Consider the following 23039-nt stretch of genomic DNA (forward strand, 5'->3'; position numbering starts at 1 on the left):
ACATCCATCTCAACATTCTCATTTCTGCCACATCTACCATAACTTCTTCTCCTGTGTCCCCTTTACTGGCCATGTCTCAGTTCCACACATCATTGCTGGTCTTACCACTGTCTTAAAAACCTTACCTTTACCTTTGCTTTAATTCTTTGATCACACAATATTTCTAATACCTTCTTCCAATTGTTCCATTCACACTGCACTCTATGGGTTGTCTCTGCATCTAATTTTCCATCTTGGCCTAGGCCTACCACTGATCACAGATATTTAAATTTATCCACTCTTTATTTCAAAAGCTCTCCCTGCAGGCTAACTTCTGAATCCTGATCATCATTAAACTTTACATTTTCTGCCTTCTTCCTATTTATCTTCAATTTTTTTTTTATCTTCCTCTCCACTTCATCTTTTCTGGTGTTACAGTTTGGCTGTTGTCCAAACTACCAGTAAAAAAACTGTAAACACCAAAACCAGAAACACTAAACCAAATTGTTGGTAAAATAAACATTACAGAAACTCCTAACTTTAACTCAGAAACTTTGGCACTCATTCTAAGTAATTGTATAAATAAAAGCAGAAAGCTTGGATGCCCAAAGCTACACACAGCAACCTTAAATAGGCAGGCGTGACAACATAATGGTAAAGAATATGGCTTCAGTCATGAGAGCTTTGACAGTCAAAAAACAAAATGTCATCCCCAGAATAACAAGAATAATTATAAACAACCAGAAAAACATATCCAAATATTACAAAAATTAAACAGACTTCTAGCAAGCCAGAATCCAGATTAATTACACTTTGATCTTCAACTTGGCATAAATTCTTTATAGAAATAAGCATATTCTTATTTTTTTCCATTATAAATTTCTTTTAGAAAGTATGTGTGAAATGGTATATTCCTCAATAAGATTCTGTCGAGCAGTCTTTCCTTCTTATAAAGTACAGTCAGTTCTTGTTATCCACAGTGGTTACGCTCCTGAAAAACCCAACAGATATGGAAAATGAGGATACTGAAGCATTGATCATATGTAAAAAATGTAGTAACACGGGCTTAGAGGGAGGACCAGTAGTGGGAGACAGAGTCAAGTGGACATGCCGGCCCACCGCTCTCAGACCTCAAAACTCAGTAATAATCCTTCCAAAAGTTCACCTATGGAAACCTTGTTACGACTTTTACTTCCTTTGTAGTCAAGTTTGACTGTCTTCTAGTAGACAAACATTTTCAAAAACACTTACGAATGTAATATGAGGTCTTTGGCTATGTGTGATTTTAAATAATAATCCTGAGTCCAGGAGCGTGCACTCCAAATGGGTGCAGGTACACGTGTGAGCTTGCATAGAACACTCAGAGGGTGATTGGGGTGCTTGGTTGACCGCGTATTTACGTGCAAAGGCAAGCATGTCATTCAAGGCCTTCATTCACATCTCAGAGCAGTGGGAGGACAGCACATGCAACCAACTGGCGGTATAAAGGGAGCTTGCACAGTAGAGAGGGGGAAAGACAAAAAGGAAGGAACAAGAAAACTAACAAGAAAAAAAAGAACAAAAAGAGAAAAGGAAAAAGAAAAGAACAAAAGTTAAAGGGAAGTGAAAGGAGAAAAGGGCAGGAATGAGACAGCACCGAGGCTCATTGTTTTAAAAGAAGATATATGTGCCCTTGATTTTAACCTTGTTTTTATGGATTTCTTTGGCATTTTAATCTCCATCAGCTCATCTGCTTTTATCGTGGATTTGTTATGAAGGACACTTGCACTGCACTTGTGAACACTTTGTTATTTTGTAAATATAAGCACCTAAGACTTTGCAGCAACCTCTTGCAGCAACCCCTTGCTGACTGTGTGTGTCCTCATTTGCCTGGCTCATCCTCGAGTATGTTATCAAGGGTTACGAGTTTAAAAGGCTCTTGGAAGTAATCGGAGAGTGTGGAGTGACCCAGACCATCATAATCAAGGAAAACACAAAGAATGCTCAACTAAAAAGAAAAGAGGTGTGAGTCAGGGAAGAGACCCTGGCTGTACCATAACAACCGGCTGGTGCGGCTAATGGGACTTTTCCCAGATGAGAAGCAAGTGTAATAGATGGGCAGTATAGGGCTGCATGTCACAGTAATATTTTCCTCACTGGCAGCATATCTCTGGCAGCACACTGGTTTAGACTGCAGCAGGGACGCATGGGAAATACAGTTTGTATTGGCAGCTCTTTCAGGGACCCCCTGAGCCACTGGTTAAAACTTATGCCCAATCAGTCTGACCCAGAGGTTCTTCTAAACTATGATTGTGATGTGCTGGAAGTACCCCTGGATCTGGATTTAAAGACGACCCTCCTGTGCAACCGGAGAAGGAATAAAAATATATTGAGAAGGAAAGAATGGTTGTATTGAAAAGGGAAAATAAAAGATCCCAATACCAGGACTCAGCAGTTGTGTTCTGCATTTGGGGTGTGAGGCATCCCTATCTTACCACATGTTAAATATTCTCAATTCGAAAGATTATATCTCCAATAAAGTCATTTAAAAAAGCATTTTCAATGGTTTTCATTAATTGCATCAGAAATGCCCAGTCTTGATACTAAACACAACAGTGGGTTGTAAGTTTTCTATGCTGTGTGCCTCTGAAATGTAACTGGTAATAAGCTATACTTGATAGCCAGATTCAAAATTATTACTAGAAAGTGCAGTTCACGACAATAAAGAGCTCAGAAACTGAAGTTGAAATTGAACTTTCAACACTCACTGACCTTTAATAATTGAAATAAGCCTGCTGTGATCAAGCAAAGATGTACAAATTCATTGTGAAGGGCAAATGTACTGTGCCAAGGCAGCTACAGGACTTGCTGTTGATGGCCATAACCCTAGACATGAGCACTAACATGTTTTATGTGACACCTGTCAGAGGTGTTTGCAAGAAAATGTCTAAACAGAGTGAAAATATAACAAGTAATCACTAGCCCTGGGCAGCAATGTAACAGAGAGAGTAACACCATTCTGAGGTGCACAGGTTTTGGTCAATCTTGATTTTTCATTTATTAAATGGATTGTCAGTGGGTGGTAAGGCAGGCAATAGGTTATCAGGAGGGCAACAAAAGGTATAAACTTGAAGAAGAACCACGATTACTGAGCGAACAAGAAAGAACTGCTATCCCAACAATTGCACTTGCTGTATATTGCCCAAATATGTGTTTAATGGAAGCAGAAGATGGAAACAATGTGTCTTGAATTGTGCCTTTTTCTTACTTGCTTCCTGACCACAGCAAGGATTTCCATGATGGAATTAAAGGGAAGGTCTACTGGCCCAAGGGTGCCATACTCCTGAACCTTTAAGTGATATAAATGGTTCTAGCCGCATGGCAGAAGGCTTGTGAGGTTGATGTGAGGTTCCTCCTGATCTCATTACATGTGATTAATCCTGTGACACAGAACATGGAAATAATAGGAGGCTGTGCATATGGATGGACCTGTGACTGTGGAGTCAGGAAGTGGGTTATGCTAATGACTCACTGGTAGGGAGGAAGTGTGATCAGAAACTTTGAAGAGGAGAAAAAATGTGGAGATGGCAAGAAGATATACTTGATGCATTGATGCCATGAGAGTTCTTTTTTTTTTGTCTTGTGCTTATCTTATCCAAATGTATGTGCCCATATCTGTACATATAATAAGGCTGGAGGAAATGAAAAAAGCAGTGATGCTAAGTAGGTCTTTATTTATGATCCATGCCAAGCTATTGGTCCAGCTGCAAAATAAAAATGAAAGAAAAAAATAACAAAACAAAGCTGTTTAGTGATTTGCAGTAATTGCTATTGGTGCAGTCTGGTGAATGAACACCAACCTGTGGTCGCTTCGCCCCTCATACAGTGGGATGACTGGAACGAGTGGATCTTCTGAGGCAGACAGAAAGCATCATCACAGCTGTACAGAAGTCTCCTCCTCCAGTCTAGGGTGGAAAGTGGAAGAGAGGTTAGAAACTGTCTCACCCAAAGCTGTCCCTTGGTATACATCAGGAGCAGGGCCTCCAACAAGCTCACATAGCCTGCATGCGTGACAACACTTGTTTGCATTTGCCAGCTAAAAGCGTAGAGCTCAGTAAAACTGCATACCCCTTTTTACATCTTATACAGATCTAACTGAGGAGTGAAAGAGTCCAGTTACAGATGCATACAAGAGGGTGTTGGCAGAATTTATAGAACATTCCAACAAAATGGCCACTGTGGATTGTGTTAGAGATGTAGCACTTGGCTTACGGAACACTGAAACTCCTCTGATTCTGCCACTTTACTGCCATGATTTCCTGACAATGATGCAAGCAGGAGACCTGGTGCTGAAAGTCCATCACAACTGTGTGCTTTATTTAGTACCTGGAAAGGCTCCCATCTTGCATCTAATGCTGCCAGGATCCATCTCTCATAACCATAAATTGGGCAAAGCAGGTACAGATCATGGATAGATCAACACTGGTGTGGCAGCTGCAGTAAGTTAAGAAAGATTCCATCCATCCATTATCCAACCTGCTATATCCTAACTACAGGGTCATGGGGGTCTGCTGGAGCCAACACAGGGCACAAGGCAGGAAACAAATACCGGGCAGGGCACACATACCAAGCACAATTTAAGATTGCCAATGCACCTAACCTGCATGTCTTTGGAATGTGGGAGGAAACCGGAGCACCTGGAGGAAACCCATGCAGAAACACGGAGAGAATATGCAAACTCCACGCAGGAAGGAACCGGGAAGCGAATCTAGGTCTCCTAACTGCGAGGCAGCAGCGCTACAGCTACAAGTCAGAGTATCACCATTGAATAGAGTCCATATTGTTGCATCTTCGGTCAGGGAAGAGGAGGACCAAGGTGGGTAGAAATCAAGGATGGCAGCCTTGTAACATTTCGTCAGGTCCTAAAAGTAACAATGAAAGGAATATTTGGATTAAGAAACACCTCATTTGAGAATTGCTTTGGATGAAAGCGTCCACTTAATGAATAAATGTGAATGTAAAACCTAGGGACTTTTGCTTTGATTTGCAGAGGTCCTGGGGCCCACTCGCCTTATAAATTGTAGGACACATGTTTCTCTCCATTAACTGTTTCTTTGAAGCTCTAGTTGACTTTGTGTTGACCTAACTCTTGGACTGTTTCAAGGAGACTACTGGGAACTAGTGATGTAGGAAGGGATTCAAGCAACACTAAATTTACAGTGAAATTTGGCATTTCACTTCACAATAAAATTGGAAAATAAAGTGCATTTTTCATCCAGCGAAATCCGTGCCATTAACTCAAGAAGTAAGGCATTCAGTTTGTGTCTGGAAGTGTTTATATGCATTAATCCAGCATGTGTCTTCCTGTCATTTACTATTTAAATAAAGATTTCTAGTGAAGAAAAAAAAATCACCAGGCTCATTTTCATTCACATGTTCATATTTTGTTAAGATGTCAGATGGATTCTGGTAGTGAGATGCCCACTATGTTAATTATGATGACAATCTGAGTGATGGCAATCCTAAAGATGCATAAGAGACAGAAAAGAATCTTGAAACTCCATGGCGTCTATAGCATGAATATCTTAAACTTATTCTGCCAGCATAAGGGCATTTGCTGGCTAATGTTATGGTGACTTCCTGTGTAGTGAGATTTTATTGTGAAAATGTATATAATGGGACATTTTGATGTGTTGTGGCAGACAACCAGGGACCTTGTCCCACCGGGACGCCTGGAGAAGGGAAGGACCGGGAAAGGGGCAATATCTTCCCTGGAGCGCAAGAGGGCAACACCCCTGAATAGAATCACGGCCACAGTTATGGAGCTGGGGGGGTCCATGGCCACCGCCAGGAGGTGCCTGTACAGCTCCGGAGCCTTGGCATGCAGTACTTCCGCCACACCTGGAAGTGTTGCCGGATATGAATTAGGAAGCACCTGGAGCACTTCCGGGTGCAGTATAAAGGAGGCCGCCTCACTCCACTCGGGGAGACAGAGTCAGGTGGAAGAGGACGGAGCTTGCGAGAGAGGAGTGGAGGCAGCAGAAGAAAGAGAAGGACTGTGAGCTGAGTTTATTGTGATGGGTCGTGCACTGTGTGTTGTGCAAAAAGGAAAAGAAAATAAATAGCATGTTTTTGGATTTGGCTGTCTCAGTGTCTGTCTTTTACAGCATCTTGATGTGAAAAAGAAGGAGGAACATTTAGAAAAAACATCACCTCAATGGCCCCGTGACCCTGTAGTTAGGATATAGCGGGTTGGATAATGGATGGATGGATCACCTCAATGGTGATGTGAACAAGAGTTATAAATGAAATTGATTTGACTTGAGTGGGAAAGATTACTTGTGCTGAACAGCAGCAGAAAAGAAGAAAGAAAAACACAGAAGTGTGAATGAGGGTTTAGGGAATAATATTCTTTGTTTTTCCACTCATAAAGACCTTTAAAACCTCTCAACATTTTTTACTGACTGTTTCACAAAATTGCATGTGAATCTTAACTTGCTTGTTTCACTACTGGGAACCTTCTATCTATAAGCATTGGTTAACAGGCAGGTAGTAGGCTTGGTTGATTGTTGCTTTAAGTGTGTATGAAGGTTTATTGAAAATGTGATAAAGGATTCATTTTGTGGTGCTTAAGACTGAAGTTTGATTGGAACAACTAAAAGTGAATTGTTCTTCAGTGGCAGAAGTAGTCTAAACTTGATTTTATTAGTCAAATGCAATAAAGCAAAAGACGCATACTTTCTCTCAGTCAATTCAGTCCATAGCAAAGATCCCTTAGCCTGGGAAGCTGAGCAGAATTCATTCTTCTCAGTCTCACACTCCTCAACTGGTTTGGCATTACTTTTTCCAGAAAATGTACTTTTAACTATTTCATGAAAGGGAAGAGGAGATTCAGCAGATAGAAACTATTGTCTCTGAGAACTTTGAGGAAATCCACAAAACCTTTAAAAGGCTGGAATTTCCTCAGAATTTTTGGTGATTATGATCAACAACTTCAAGGTGAACACAAGTATAATTTTAGATTTACTGTATCACAAAGGAATTAAAAAAACATGCTGTTAATGTTGAATTTAACATGTTAAATCACTTACTGTAAATATGCTGACATGTTGCGTTCATTTGAGATTTCTGTTTGTTTCTTTTTTTTAGTGTCCAACAATAACCAGCCAGCACTGATGGATTCTACTTGCCCTGATACAGTTTTCTGTTGTTGCAAAGTCTAAGTAAAAATTTCACCATGTTCATCACTGACTGTGGTAAGATTAGCAGGGAAGAAGTCTAAGTGTGATTGCAGAAAATGAATCTTTAGCAACACGCTGCACTTCATGGTTTTGCGTGCTTGAAGCTTACGATTTCCTTGGGCACCACTGGCAGACATTTCAAACCACTTGTCACTGATGATGTGTCTGATGTGTGGCATCAGTTATTCATGGAAACATTTACCTCAGATAACAACAACAACAACATTTATTTATATAGCATGTTTTCATACAAATGATGTAGCTCAAAGTACTTTACAAGATGCAGAAAGAAAAGTTTATAAAAAAAATAAAAATATAAAAATAAGATTAGGCAATACTAAGTAACAAAGAATAAAGTAAGGTCCGATGGCCAGGAGGACAGAAAAAAAAAAAAAAACTGCAGGGGTTCTGAGGCCATGAGACCGCCAAGCCCCCACTGGGCATTCCACCAAAAATCAATGATCTAAATCAGTCCTCATGGTTTTCAGGCTTCACATAGAAGAATTAGAAGAAGATAGTGATGTGGACATCTGGCCTTCAATCCATCAATGTAGGGACTGCATGGTAGTTTGATCAGGTGGTGGTGGCGCAGAAAACCAGTAAAAGAACAACAGAGAAATTAGGGGTTAGAATGGACTGTGGAACCATGATAAAAACAATAATTAAATGCAAATACAGAATATCAGGGTTACACTAAAATGAAGCTATAAGAAAACCATATTAAAATAATGGGTTTTTAATATTAGCCTGGCAAATTTCTATCAGTAAGCTATTCCAGATTTTAGGTGCATAACAGCAGAAGGCTTCCTCACCACTTCTTTTAAGTTTACCTCTTGGAATTATAAGCAGACACTGATTTGAAGATCTAAGGTTACGATTTGGAGTGTAAGATGAAAGACATTCTAAAATATAGGATGGGGCGAGATTATTTAAGGCTTTGTAAACCATAAGCAGTATTTTAAAGTCAATTCTAAATGGCATGGGTAACCAATGTAGTGACACTGTAGCGGAGCTACATCATTAATGTCATCGTAAATGTATTTTGTGCTGTTTCCCGTCTTTCGTAGCGTTGTCCTGTTTACATGGTGTGTGTGTCTATTGTCACAGGTGGCTGGGGGGGCGACCCAGCCGGGATGCCCCAGAGAACCGGAGGAGGGCTTACGCCTCCCCCAGACCACGTGGGGGGTGACCACCCTGGTGCCTATGGGGACCATGGGTACAGAGCTTTGAAGCTCAACCCTGTTGGGGCCCGTGGTCACCGCCAGGGAGTGTCCCAATGCCTTGGGAGCCCTGCACCCACACCCGGATATTGGAACGCCCCCTGGCGGTGACCACGGGCCCCTACAGGGTGGTCTGGGGGAGGCGTAAGCCCTCTTCCGGTCCTCTGGGGCATCCCGGCTGGGTCGCCCCCCCAGTGACCTGTGACACTATGTAAATATGCTTCCCTGGAAACAATATGGGGAAGGATAGCACTGTGAAACCGTGGCCCCTAACGATAATTGAACCTGTCAATTCCATCACCTGCATCTGATCATTTGCTATTTAATCGGAAGGACAGAAAGAAAAAAAAAAAACCTCTTGTTCTACTAGAGCACCATTTCATTACAGAGGCAAGAGAAAACAACGATTCAGATTATTCACACCTATGTCTACCTGCCACTTTCAACGCCTGACAACAACATCTTTGCACTGCAAAACCCTGGGATTCTGGATTATGCCACGTATCGAGGACAAGCATGGTGAGACTGTTTCTTGTTGTTTGGGGAGAGGAGCAAGCCATCATTTGCATCTGTGTAATTTCTATAGGACTATTTTCTCAGCTGAACCAGGTTCACAAACATTATCCATTTTCCTTTAAATCTTCTGGACTTTTATGTGCGTTTCATGCTTTCTATGTGTCTTATTGAGTTTGTGTTCAGTGTGGGGTCAAGGGAGGGTTTGTATTGTTTATTAACTTTGTGCTGCACTTTTTCTTTTTATTATTACTTTCTGCCGGACACTTTTGGGGTTGAATGTTATGTCGGGGTTGGTTGGGGTATGATATTTAAATAGTTTGGACTTCGTTCATTTCTTTCTTTATCAATATATACTCACTTTATTATTTTACATACTGCTTGTTTTTTGGCTTATTTTTGATCGTGGATTGGGGGAAGTTTATTTGGAAGAAATATAGGGTTTAATGTCCTCAGCTTCCCAGGCCACGAGTTGTGTAACTGCCGGTTTTGGAGAGTGAGTCGGCTGTTACAACATCAAGACTGGAGAGATGTGCTCAGATTTTCTTTTCCTAGTTAAGATTCTGGCAGCTGCATTCTGCACTAGTTGCAATCGATTGATGTCTTTTTTGGGTAGTCCTGAGAGGAGTGAGTTACAGTAATCTAGTCGACTAAAAACAAAAGCGTGAACTAATTTTTCAGCATTTTGTAAAGCTATAAGAGATCTAACTTTTGCTATATTTCTTAAATGAAAAAATTCTGTCCTGGTAATGTGAATTAAAACTCAGGTCAGTGTCAATAATTACCCCTAAATTCTTTACTTCTGTCTTGACTTTTAAGCCTGATGGATCAAGTTTATTTCTAATACCTTCACTATATTCATTTATCCATCCATTTCCCAACCCGCTGAATCCGAACACAGGGTCACGGGGGTCTGCTGGAGCCAATCCCAGCCAACACAGGGCACAAGGCAGGAACCAATCCTGGGCAGGGTGCCAACCCCACTGCAGTATATTCATTTATGCCAATCACTAAATTTCTGTTTTCACCTTATTTAGTTTGAGAAAATGACTACTCATCCATTTAGAAACACAAATAAGACATTGTGTCAATGAACCAAAAGAGTCGGGGTCATCAGCATAGCTGTGGTAGCTAACGTTATACCTTGACATAATCTGACCGAATGGAAGCATGTAGATTGAAAAGAGAAGTGGATCCAGGATAGATCCTTGTGGAACACCATATAGAATATCATGTGTCTTCGAAGTATAAATACCACACTTAACAAAGACTATTCTACCTGTTAAGTAAGACTCAAACCAATTTAAGACATTACCAAAGAGGATCACCCACTGACTAAGGCGATTTATAAGAATATTGTGATCAATGGTATCAAATACTGCACTAAGAGGATGAGAACAGTGTGTCAGGCGGCTGGGGACCCTACCCAGCCTTGATGCGTGGACGGTCCACGAGAGGGATGATACTTTCCCTGGGCCACGAGAGGGCAGCCGCCCTGGTCTGCTTGGGGGCCACTGGAATGGAGCTGGGAAGCACATCCCTATGGGAGGACGTGGCCACCGCCAGGGGGCGCCCGGACAGTTATGGAACCCTGGATGGCAGCACTTCCGCCACACCAGGAAGTGCTGCGGGAAGAAATCCCAGGGGCACCCGGAGTGCTTCTGGGTGCTCATCTGACACTTCCGCTACACCAGGAAGTGTCGTCAAATGGAGCACCTGGAGCCCATCCAGTTTATTATTAAAGGGGCCGCCTCCCTCCAGTAAAGGAGCCGGAGTTGGGAGGAAAGAGACAGAGCTTGTGAGGAGGAGAGTGGAAGTCAAGGAAAGAAAAAGAGAGAGAGAAGAGTTATTAGTGATAAGGCATTGTGTGGACTGTGACAATAATAAACGTGTGTGTTTTGGACATTCTGGTGTCTGTCTGTGCCTGAGGGCTGGCTTTCCACAACAGAAAAACAGCAAGTCATTTACTACTTTAACAAGTTCAGTTTCTATACTCTGATTTGTTCTAAAACTTGACTGAAACTTGTCAAGAACAGAATGTTTATTAAAGTGATCATTTAGTTGCGTAATGATTGCCTTTTCTAGGATTTTACTTAAGAAAGGCAGGTTAGAAATAGGTCTAAAATTGTCAAAAACAGAGGAGTTGAGATTATTTTTCTGAAGCAGGGGTTTAAAAACAGCAGTCTTAAGATAGTCTGGGATGACCCCCATATCTAATAGTGAATTTACTATTTCAAGCACACTATCAATTAGCATGCCAGATACTTTTTTGAAAAACTTTGTTGGTATTGGGTCAAGGATGCAGGTGGAGCGTCTCATTTGAGAATTTATTCTATAAAGATTGGGTAAATCTATCCTGGTGAAAGAATTTAATTTGCTTAAAATGGAATACTGGGATTTAATAGGATCGGTATTGGGGGGGATGTACTATATCATTTCTAATATCATTAATCTTGTGATTAAAAAATATAGCAAAGCCTGATAAGATTCACTAGATGTTACTTGGTGAAAGATTTTCATTCCATCGAGTGACCTGGGTTTAGCAAATGATCAAAAGCTCTACCTTTGTTATTTATAATTTTAGAGAAGTAGCACCACCTCTCCAGACAGACTATGTTGTTTTATTCTGTTATTTTAGCCTTCCAATATTTCATAGTGGCCATTCATTTAAGCTCAGCATGTTTTCTTTAAATCAGACACTCTTTGTGTATTCCATGGTGTAACAGTGCTGGAGGATTTTTTAACTGTCTTTTCAGGAGCGACTATGTCAGTGGCAGCTCTCACTTTAGTATTAAAAATTTCCACCATACTATTTACATTATCCTCACTATCATAGTAAGCACTACAAACGGGATGGTTGCTTAAAATGTTTGTAAACTTTGAAGCTACAGATGAATCAAAGAAGCATTTTTTAACAATATGCTTCTCATTAATTTCTTTATTTCTATATTAAATAGTAAGAGAAAATGGTCTGATAAACCAATATCCACAATCTGCCTCACATTCACTTTTAATCCTTTAGTAATCACTAAATCTAACAAATGTTCCCCTTTGTGTGTTGGCTGACCAAAATTGTGCGGGAGATTCATGAATACTTTTGCTTTCGGGTTACATTGATTATCGATATGAAAATTAAAGTCGCCAAGTATTAGGAACCTGTCATAGTTAGTTATTATAATTTACACTAAGTCTGAGAATTCCTCAAAGAGAGATGCATTATATTTAGGAGGTCTGTACACAGACAATACTAGAAACTGAGAAACTCATTGAATAACAATGGCAAGATACTCAAAAGACGCAAACATACTAAAGCCAACATCTTTACCCTTTAACCGACTCAAATAAATATTTGCTAAACTGCTGCCTTTCTTACCTTGTCAAGCTCCATGAGTAAAGCTGTAATTTAGAGGTGCAGATAGTTAAGTTATTCATATTAATACTGCTTTGTGCAGATTTTTTATTTAATCTATAGTCTGTTGTTATAGTTTTAGTAAAGTGCACATGTAGAAATCCTTCCCCTTCTTTGTTCGATGCTTTCACAAAATTTTTCATAAGTCCAAATTTTATATGAAGAAGAGGCAACATTGCTTCTTTTGAGTCAACTAGTGGTTTATTTGCCACAATTTTTTGCCCTGGAACCGAACGCTAATGGAGAAAACTTTTCTTTTTAATGTAGCGAGACTTTTCAGTGTAGTTTGCAAACGAAACAGACGGACTCACTATGGACAAGCCGCATTCCTAATAGAATTGCCATTAGTTTTAGACTGTTGTATATTATATACAGTACATACTTATGAGAGAAACATTACAAAAGTAGGAGGTTCAGTGCTCCTTAAAATGGGAAATTAAAGGAAAATGTAAAAATGATTGTTGTGATCAACAGGCCAAAAGACACACCCCAAAAGTGTTCAAGAAGCAAAACCTTTGCTGTCCAGTGTAATTCTAGTTGATTCTGAGAAGTTACAGTTCTTGTTCTCCTGGTCTGAATCTTGGTCTGTTTCAAGGAGATGTGAATGGTGTCTTTCTGTCCTGTACATGATGGTTGTAATGCTTTGTTAGGTAAGGCTGTGTCATGTGTAGAATGAGGTACTTGAACTACTCAATACAGCAGATGTGAGCGAAGTGATATTTCTGAGACTGAGGATTAGTGACTTCAGGAGAAGTATGTGACGCTCTGAACTGATTCTTGAAGTTACTTGGAAATAAATAGAGATCCGCTTTATTAATTCTTACTGTGTATATAGTAAGATTGCAGAGAATGTGAGAAGAATAGGCTAAAAAGGTGAAGAGCCTGAAAGAAGAAGTGAAAACCCTCTGAATTATAAGTTTATCATCTTTAAAGATGAGCATTTCAACTTTATTTAGTGAATTCCAAAGTTCTGATATGTTCTGGGGACACCTTTTGTTCTCTTCAGACCATCATTAGAGAATGGTTTGTCTCAGTTTCATGACCTGTACTTTCTTTTCAGGCTCTATTTCAGATGTCTGTCATCTTGCATGTTGCAGTTTGTGGTTTGTTCATTGTACACATTGTTTACAGGTTTATAAGGTCAACACTGTCACGTGTATTACTGCCTGATGATTTGTCATGCTGTGTACTGAATGGTACACCTTTGCAATTACGTATTTCAAGCACTCTCTGCCTATTGTTAGACGATATCCTAGTTCTGAATGAGTGATGCCTCCATAGTAGCCTCATTCATTAAGGGATTTGTTCTCTGAGTCTCACCTAATGTCACTTGTCACATGAGTGCTGTTTTTTCAGCATTTCTTGAATTGGCTGTTTGCAAACTAATGGTGTACAGTGCTTATTTATGGAGGCCACCAAAACTATTATTTATTGTTTAAGCTGGCCATCTAGCTTTATAAAGAGGATTACTTGTGTTCTGCTTTGTATGTGGTATTTACCCCATTTTTGACACCCATTGCACACCCAACCTACCTGGACAGGGGTCTCTCTCTGAATTGCCCTTCCCAAGATTTCTTCCATTTTTTTCCCCTACAAGGTTTTTCTGAGAGTGTATTATAGTCTTCTTAGACAGTTAAAGCTGGAGGGCTGTCAAAAAACAGGGTTTGTTAAAGCATTCCTTGTTTGATTTTGGGCTAAACAAGAAATACATTGCTGTTGTTAGTTTCACGATATTTAGAAATACAGTGATCCCTCGCTATATCGCGCTTCGCATTTCGCAGCTTCACTCCATCGCGGATTTTATATGTAAGCATATTTAAATATATATCGCGGATTTTTCGCTGCTTCACGGGTTTCTGAGGACAATGGGTCTTTTAATTTCTGGTATATGCTTCCTCAGTTGGTTTGCCCAGTTGATTTCATACAAGGGACGCTATTGGCAGATGGCTGAGAAGCTACCCAACTTACTTTCTCTCTCTCTCTCTCTTGCGCTGACGTAGGGGGGTGTGAGCCTGGGGGCTGTTCACACACCTAGACGATAGGGACGTTGCTACCTTCTGTGTGCAGCTGCTTCCTGAAGGACATGCTGCACAGTGCTTCGCATACTTAAAAGCTCAAAGGGCACGTATTGATTTTTGACTTTGTTTTTCTCTGGCTGTCTCTCTCTCCCTGCTCCTGACGGAGGGGGTGTGAGCTGCCGCCTTCAACAGCTTTGTACCGGCGGTGCTTCGCATACTTAAAAGCCAAACAGCCCTATTGATTTTTTTTTTTGACTGCTTGCTTTGTTCTCTCTCTCTCTCCTGACGCGCACTCCTTTGAAAAGGAAGATATGTTTGCATTCTTTTAATTGTGAGACAGAACTGTCATCTCTGTCTTGTCATGGAGCACAGTTTAAACTTTTGAAAAAGAGACAAATGTTTGTTTGCAGTGTTTGAATAACGTTCCTGTCTCTCTACAACCTCCTGTGTTTCTGCGCAAATCTGTGACCCAAGCATGACAATATAAAAATAACCATATAAACATATGGTTCTGCGGTGGGTTGGCACCCTGCCCGGGATTGGTTCCCTGCCTTGTGCCCTTTGTTGGCTGGGATTGGCTCCAGCAGACCCCCGTGACCCTGTGTTCGGATTCAGCGGGTTGGAAAATGGATGGACATATGGTTTCTATTTCGCGGATTTTCTTATTTCGCGGGTGGCTCTGGAACGCAACCCCCACGATGGAGGAGGGATTACTGTACCTGTTGCTTTGCTACTTCAAGTTTGCCTCTCACCAGTTTCCCATTTAGTCCCAGGGTGATGTTCCCAGAACCTTATCCCCTCACTCATTTTATTAGTATTTTTTCATAAACAGTATTCATTCATTCACAATATATTGAAGGGGTTCACCAGTTTCCTATATTTTTCAAGAAACATGGTATTTGTTTTTGGCACTACATACAGTGTGACAGTGTGTCTGATTGTCAAGGCATTTCAAATAGCAGATTTCAAACATGACAGGAGATGAACTGGGGATACCCAGGTTGGTTCAGCAAATGGCAATTAGGATAACGCCTGCCAGGGAGGTGCATGCTCTCTGCTCTTAAAAGGTACCTCAGAAGTATTTAGTTTTAGACAATGAAGTAAGAAAGAAGTCATAGTCGACTGATAGAAGGCAGTAAACAGTTCCCTTATAGGTCAGTAAATATAATATGCTAGCCATGAAGAGTGCTTGGCCCGTTATGTGTGATTTGGAGCTTAGGAGTATAGGAACACCTGGGGCCACCGGAGGGACTTGTGGGGAAACAGGCCATTTCAAAGGATGTCTCTAAAGATTGCTTTGGTAGTCACAAACTCCCAATGCCCTTGCGCTTGCAGTCTTGATGTGAGTTGGTGCAAAGCCTCAGGTGGCAGGAAAGTAGGGCATCTAGCAAACAGAGAATTAAAGAGAGAATATGAAACAGTTTATTAAGAGAATGGGACATTTTAGTAATCCTACTACTGCTACTGTCATTTAAATTGTGGATTACTGGGCAAGTAGCCACTCCACTTTATATTTACGTATTTTACCCCATGTAGTCAGGAACAGAGCTGAGCCAAAGGCTGTTTACAACTTATTTGTTATTGTCTTCTCTCTTTGTGGATTTTTATACATAACAAACATTTTTGAGATTTTTTTTTTGCTTTTTTGCACTTTTTCTTTCTATTATGATTAGTAGAATTGTCTTGACTACAACAAGGGTGAAGAAACATCTTTTCTAAAGGGAATAGTCAAGAAATGATAGATAGATAGATAGATAGATAGATAGATAGATAGATAGATAGATAGATAGATAGATAGATAGATAGATAGATAGATAGATAGATAGATAGTGTCACAGGTGGCTAGGTGTGGTCGGCAATCAGCTGTCTATTTAAAGGTCCGCCTCCCGACAATCAAGGCTGGAGCCGGGTGAGGAGAAGGACGAGGTCGGAGAGGAGGTGGCGAGGAGAGGCCTGAAGAGTGTGAGAAGGAAAGAGAGGTGGCTTAGAGAGAAGCCTGGACTGTTGAGAGACTGTGGGGGTGTTTGGTGGCGGTGCACATAGTGACTGTAAATAATAGTAGTGTGAATAAACGTGTCCTCCTGTCTGTGTCCGGGCTGTACCCTTTCACAATAGATAGATAGATAGATATGGAGTCTTATGAAAAAGTTCGGGAACCCCTCTTAATTCTTTGGATTTTTGTTTATCATTGGCTGAGCTTTCAAAGTAGCAACTTCCTTTTAATATATGACATGCCTTATGGAAACAGTAGTATTTCAGCAGTGACATTAAGTTTATTGGATTAACAGAAAATATGCAATATACATCATAACAAAATTAGACAGGTGCATAAATTTGGGCACCCCAACAGAGATATTACATCAATACTTAGTTGAGCCTCCTTTTGCAAATATAACAGCCTCGAGACGCCTCCTATAGCTTTTGATGAGTGTCTGGATTCTGGATGGAGGTATTTTTGACCATTCTTTCATACAAAATCTCTCCAGTTCAGTTAAATTTGACGGCTGCTGAGCATGGACAGCCTGCTTCAAATCATCCCATAGATTTTCAATGATATTCAAGTCAGGGGACTGTGACAGCCATTCCAGAACATTGTACTTCTCCCTCTGCATGAATGCCTTTGTAGATTTCGAACTGTGTTTTGGGTCATTGTCTTGTTGGAATATCCAACCCCTGCGTAACTTCAACTTTGTGACTGATGCTTGAACATTATCCTGAAGAATTTGTTGATATTGGGTTGAATTTGTCCGACCCTCGACTTTAACAAGGGCCCCAGTCCCTGAACTAGCCACACAGCCCCACAGCATGATGGAACCTCCACCAAATTTGACAGTAGGTAGCAGGTGTTTTTCTTGGAATGCGGTGTTCTTCTTCCGCTATGCAAAGCGCTTTTTGTTATGACCAAATAACTCAATTTTTGTCTCATCAGTCCAAAGCACTTTATTCCAAAATTAATCTGGCTTGTCTAAATGAGCATTTGCATACAACAAGTGACTCTGTTTGTGGAGTGAGTGCAGAAAAGGTTTCTTTCTCATCAACCTGCCATACAGATGTTCTTTGTGCAAATTGCGCTGAACTGTAGAACAATGTACAGATACACCATCTGCAGCAAAATGTTCTTGCAGGTCTTTGGAGGTGATCTGTGGGTTCAAGGCTTAACGAGCTAATCCAACCAATTTGGTGTTGCAAGTAATCAGTATTGAGCAGTTACATGCATTCAAATCAGCAAAATTACACGAGGACCCACATTTTTGCACAGCCAGTTTTTCACATTTGATTTAATTTCATACAGTTAAATACTGCTTCACTAAAAATCTTTGTTCAGAAAACACCCCAGTACTCAGATGTTCCTAGGAAATGAAAGACATACCACTGTTATCTTTTTTGTTGAAAGTAGAGTCAATTATTATGCAGGCTGAGAGGGGTTCCCAAACTTTTTCATATGACTGTAGATGAAAATCAGAACCAGACAATGACCTGAACTATTTTTTGTTTTGGAAGTCCAGCCTTAGTGTCTATTTTATTTATCTATTTTGTTGGTTTTTATTAATTATTATATGAATTTTATAGTTGTTTTCCTTACTCTTGTAGTGTACTTTAACAAGTATTTTCTTGTTTATTAACTTTGAATCAGTCTTTATATTTAAAGCTGGAAGCAGATACTTCAGTGATTCATTAACATTCGAAGTGCACTGTTCTAGTCTAAGAATTGATTTTCTGGATTTTTGGATTTATTGCTTCTGTTTTTGATTTTCAATTTAGGATTAGCATTGGAATGTTTTCACAGTGATATGAATTCTTTTTTGCCTGATTTTGCCATTTGTTTGGTCTTTATGTTAAATATAAATCAATGTCTTTATTCATAAAGATTTTGCTTTGGAGTTGTCACTTCAAGCTGGCGATTATACTGTTCCCCTTCCTTATGGGGCATTTATGTGCATTTTTGGTATATTTTTATGAAATTAAATATTTTTTGAACTTTTGAAGCCACGTTCCCTTTTGGGCCTGTCTAGGTCACAGTGTCCTTATGGAAGTTTGCATCAGGCTGCCTTGGGTAAGGTCTACTCTTGGCAGGTTCAGGAAGGTCCTCTTGTCCCTGCTCTCCTTATGAGTATTTTCATTAAGTGGGCATGAAAATGTTAATGGAGTTGTTCTGGGAATCAGAAATGACATCCAACACCTGTCACGGTTACCCCTTACAGGTAAATATTGTGTTATGCGTTGAATGTTGTGATTATTCCCACTGTCAACCCTTCTTAGCATACTGTAAAGTAAATGGCTCATTTGAATTCAAGAGACTGCATCAGTAATGTAATATTGCTGAAACGTTCATATTAGGAAGGCTTTTATTTTCTTTGGTTTGTTTTTAATTGTTTTATAGAGTTTGAAGTCAGCCACATGATAATCTAGGTAAATGATCTATCCTGGCTCCCGATCAATAATCTGAAGCTCATGAATGTTGATTCCCAAAGGTCTACAAACCAACTACAATATTGATGCATTACAAGTGAATTGCTTCTTGTGGGGTCCACTCTTCAGCTGAATAAACTGCACTCATCCAGCCAGAGAGTCAGCCTTGACAATCGCCTGAACTTGATTTGACTCGCATATTTCCATGTGTATACAAAAAAAAAAGTCTCTCAAATAATCTTGAGAGTCCATCCATATCCTTTTACAATGTTGAACTTCACGGCCTTGCTTCCTGCCCTTCTGTAACTCTCCCTCTAAATGTAACTTCCTTCCTGACTCGCAAATGTGCTACAGCTTCTTTGCAAACTTGCCTTAAGTGCTCTGATTCTCAGAAAATATCAAGGCCATATAACCTGACATCTGGCCAACCTCCACTAATACTGGCCGTCCAAAGGTCAGCCTCACGCAATGGTCTTTAGTTTGATTTCTGTGTTTTTAATTATTGTAAAAGAAATGTCCTCTGTAGTTTTTTGTTTCCAAGGTGGTACCCTTTCTGCCAATCAATTACTTGCAACTTCAAGGCAGGTCCTCACAGAGTTGAACCTCCTCCACCATTCTGCAAATCTTCTTTTCCAAATTCCATGTTTGCCCAATTCTTGCACAATGCCTATGTGTACTGGGTAGCCAGATCACCTCAGATTTAAACAAGAAATCTGCTTTGGTTTTTTTGCACAGACTGTTGTTCACTCCATTATGTTGACCTCTTTTCTTTTTAAGTTGTTTTGGATAAAAGCATCTGCCAAGCAAATAAATGTAAATGTAAAAGTAGGTTTGCATGTTCTCCCTGTGCTCATCCAAGTTGTTTTGTGGACTAAAGATCTGTTGAGGGCCACTCCCTGCTTTTCACCCAGTGCATTCTAAGTTGGTTTCCTTTCTCTGTGACTCTGAAAGCAAATTGTTTTAAGTTGATGGATTTTTTTAAATCTCATTTTGTTATGTTTTTAATTTCAGATGGGTACTGCATATTAGTTCTTCTGGTAATAATTTTAATGCATGCCAATAAAAAAAAGAAGGCTAAATAACAAAGAAAGAGTTCACCAGCCCCTTTTGTTATGAAATGCCAACTTCATCAATGGGCCGGGGTATTTCCTATTTGCATACTTATATTCTTTCCACCAGGCAGACAGAAAATGCTGTGATCCCACTGAAAACTCTCTCTTTACTTATTCTAATACATTTACGTTTGAAGTGGTTCTTGGATAGTTCACATTTTTGCAAAAAGTACAATTCTGTTGTTCTAAAGATTTTTCCAAAGTCATTTGTGTCACCACAGAAGAAGAAGAAGCCGGCTGATATACGGCACACAGGAAAGGAGACAATGAGTCTCCGAGAATTTGTTTATTGCAAGAGCCTCTTGTAAAACTTGTGGCTCTTTTGATCCAACTGCCACAGATCATAGCCGGCTTCTGAAACTCTTCAGATTGTTTTTATAACAAACAAGCTGCTCCAGTTACAGTACAGTAGATCATGGGAAAAGGCCCCCAGAGAAAGTGACCCCGGAGAGGCGCTTCAATTATTTATTATATTCTCACATTAGAGGGTTATGTGAATACTTTGAATGACAATATCGTTTTTGTCTGGTTAAATGAAATCGGGCTCTTGCTTATTTCTTGACACACTCAACTGAATTTTTGAAACAGACACTCATGTTATACACCATATCGGCATTAAAGCGATGATGTATTAATTTAAATATCAAACATGTTTCTATATCTGTAAATGTCTGCTTTGAACAGACTTGCTGATAATCTCAAATTTTTATGAAATCTGAATGAGTGTTTGTTGGAATCAAGTCTGGGTTTGCCTAATTTCTGAAGTTTGATTTTTTTTGCAATGCTTCTCTGTGCAACTTACAAAGGTTTAAAGGCATTCTGTGAGGCCCATGGGCTATTTTCAATGTTCAGGTGTATACTGATGTTTGCGAGGACACTGTGGTTGAATAGAACCCTTCCAAAGGTGGATTTGTTCCTTGTACCTATGACTGCCATTATACACATCAACTTTATTTGACCTTAAACTGGAGAAGCAAGTTAAGTTATCTGTCTCTGCAATAGAAGGACAGCATATCCGGTGCTGCACAGATAGCCTATGGTCCCATGTCACACTGATTTAGATTGAGCAGTGTAACCAAGCTACATTTACATGTTTAGACATCATAACAATCTTAAAAAAATAACGATTTCTGTATGTTGACATATACATTCCATTTATACTGCTGTTAAATAAAAAATGTGACCAGTAAAAAAGGGATAGGATGTCTCTGAGTGTTTTCCATAGCTGTATGTGTTCTTACGTAAAAAAAGGTTTAAAACAGAATGAACGTACATTGGAGGAGGCTTCTTTAAATTGGAAGAAGGAGGACTGAGAGACGTGAAAATTTTGCACCAAAGCCATTAAGGATTTATGCCAACGCTATTTTTCTATGGAAGATTACTTTCATTTGGAGGATAAACTTTGATCAATCACCATAGTGGACACAAATGAAAATACAGTATATACGTCATGATAGGATAAAACTCAGGTAGCTGTAGCAAACAGTGTTTCTTAACCCTTAACTACTCGCACTGGTGTATTTTGTACATCACTCTCAGTCATTTTTGTCGAGCATCCTTTTACTTGAACTTACCGGCAGCATCCACCATCTATCAGCTTGATTCACTACAAGTACAGTGTCGCAATGGTTTCCCTCCAGTGTGCCCAGGCCGGTTTTGTGAGTGGATGCACAATCGCAAGTTCCAGATGGTGCATTTGGTACACCGTGCAGGTATTTACGTATGTATGACAACGATGAGATGTTCTTCTTGCAATGACTTTGTCTGCAAAGAACATTCAACAACTGAAGTGAAACGCGATACATGTGCAAATCCGGCAGCGGATGAAAGTGTGACCGGTGACAAATGAGCACTGGAGAAGTGGATCAGGTTTATTTCCAGATAGTCCTATACTGTGTCATACTATTCAGTAATATGGAATTAAATGACTTTAAAAACATGTACAATTTCAAATTATTGCAATTTTTTATATTACAACCTCACAGCATGCATATAAACAGCCATTTTAACACTTGTGCATAAAGTACACTGTGCAAGTACTTATGAGATGTGAAATGGTATGAGTAGTTAAGGGTTAAACCTTTTTTTTGTTGAGACCCAATCTCGTCTGTGTTAGTGTTTTGGAGACCCAATCCCAACCCGGGTAGGTGGAGGGGTCACCCTTCAAGAATCGCTGGCAATAGTCATAGTGAGACCCTTCACAAATCGCACATGACCCCTTCCCATTGAATATAAGGGCGAGTCACAACTCAGAGGCAGGCAACCAAAGAAACTATGCTCTAAAGGTTTCAAAATCCAGTTTGTATTAATGGAATACTTCACCCAAAATTGATATTTTTTTATGTTACTTGCTTCATGTAGTTTGTAGTGATAACCAAGAAACATTTTTAATTTCATGTTTTCATGAAGAATCATAGGAAAAAGTTTTGTATAATGGATGTTAATAGCGACCTGTGTTTTTAAAACGGCAAACGATGTGTAATTCTCACATTACTCGTGTAGTATAATCCATGGATTTGTTATCCAGTGTTATGTTCAAATTTGTGAAATGCATGCATTTTTTGCTAAAATAATATTAACAGTTACTTCCAGTAAAAGCAGCATACACTGTAAACAGGAAAAGGCATTCCCGTGAATCTGTACTTTTGAATTGAAAACAGAACTCTTGGCCAGTGAGTGAGGGTGAGAGGCAGGAGAGGACAATTTTCTTCTTTTTCCTGTGGAGGTTTTTCACATTGTTTGCCATTGGACAGCATAGGTTGTAATTAGGATCCATGATATCATAACCTTTTATTTCTCATTCTGCATGAGTACATGAGATACAAAATTTTTATCGGCCACCACTGCAAACTAAATGGGCTAAGTCACATAAAAAAATATTATATTTGGTTGGAATATTCCTTTATGTGAATTTATGTGAATTTCCCCTTGGGATTAATAAAATATCTATCTATCTATCTATCTATCTATCTATCTATCTATCTATCTATCTATCTATCTATCTATCTATCTATCTATCTATCTATCTATCTAGAATACAGGTGGTGGAATGGTGTGTTATTTCTTCAGTTGCTTTTATAAATTTGTACATTTTTGTAGAACTGTAAATTCAGTTGTTCTTTGTATATAACTGCACAATATACAGTATATCTCAACCA

The sequence above is a fragment of the Erpetoichthys calabaricus genome, chromosome 13 (assembly GCF_900747795.2).
Source record: "Erpetoichthys calabaricus chromosome 13, fErpCal1.3, whole genome shotgun sequence".
NCBI classification, from domain to species: Eukaryota; Metazoa; Chordata; class Cladistia; order Polypteriformes; family Polypteridae; genus Erpetoichthys; species Erpetoichthys calabaricus.